Source organism: Bison bison, unplaced genomic scaffold, assembly GCF_000754665.1.
Source record: "Bison bison bison isolate TAMUID 2011002044 unplaced genomic scaffold, Bison_UMD1.0 scf7180017864360, whole genome shotgun sequence".
In the NCBI taxonomy this organism is placed as follows: domain Eukaryota; kingdom Metazoa; phylum Chordata; class Mammalia; order Artiodactyla; family Bovidae; genus Bison; species Bison bison.
This window is the reverse complement of record NW_011494932.1, coordinates 246,881-247,867: the sequence shown is the minus strand read 5'-3', so window position 1 is coordinate 247,867 and position 987 is coordinate 246,881.

Sequence of the window (987 nt, the reverse complement as noted above, 5' to 3'; positions counted from 1 at the left end):
CAGCTTCAGCATCAGTCCATCTGATGAATATTCAGGACTGATCTCCTTTAGGGTTGACTTGTTTGATCTCCTTGCATCCAAGGGCCTCTCAAGAGTCTTCTCCTACACCACAGTTCGAAGGCATCAATTCTTCAGCACTCAGCCTTTTTTTTATGGTCCAGCTCTCACATCCATACATGACTACTGGAAAAACCATAGTCTGACTATACAGACCTTTGTTGGCAAAGTAATGTCTCTGCTTTTTAATTCACTATCTAGGTTTGTCATAACTTTTCTTCCAAGGAGCAAGCGTCTTTTAATTTCATGGCTGCAGTCAGCATCTGCAGTGATTTTGGAGCTCAAGAAAATAAAGTCTATCACTGTTTCCATTGTTTCCCCATCTATTTGCCATGAGGGAATGGGACTGGATGCCATGATCTTCATTTTTTGAATGTTGAGTTTTAAGCTAGCTTTTTCACTCCCCTCTTTCACCTTCATCAAGGTGCTATTTGTTACTTTTTTGTTTTCTGCCATTAGGGTGGTATCATCTACATATCTGAGGTTATTGATATTTCTCCTGGCAACCTTGATTCCAGCTTAAACCAGTACCCAAACAAATATATGTACATGCATGTTCCCAGGTGGCGCTAGTGGTAAACAGCCCACCTGCCAATGTAGTAGGTGTAAAAGACACTGGTTTGATCCCTGGGTTGAGAAGATTCCCTGGAGGAGAGCATGGCAAGCCATTCCAGCATTCTTGCCTGGAGAATCCCATGGACAAAGGAGCCTGGCGGGTTACAGTCTATGGAGTGGCAAAGAGTCAGACACGACTGAAGCAACTTAACACACACATGTTCATGCATCACATCCAATAGCCAAAAGCAGAATAAGCCAAATATCCCTGATGACTCAGTCAGTAAAGAATCTGCCTGCAATGAGGGAGATATGGGTTCGATCCCTGGGTTGGGAAGATCCCCTGGAGAAGGGAGTGGCTATCCACTCCAGTAG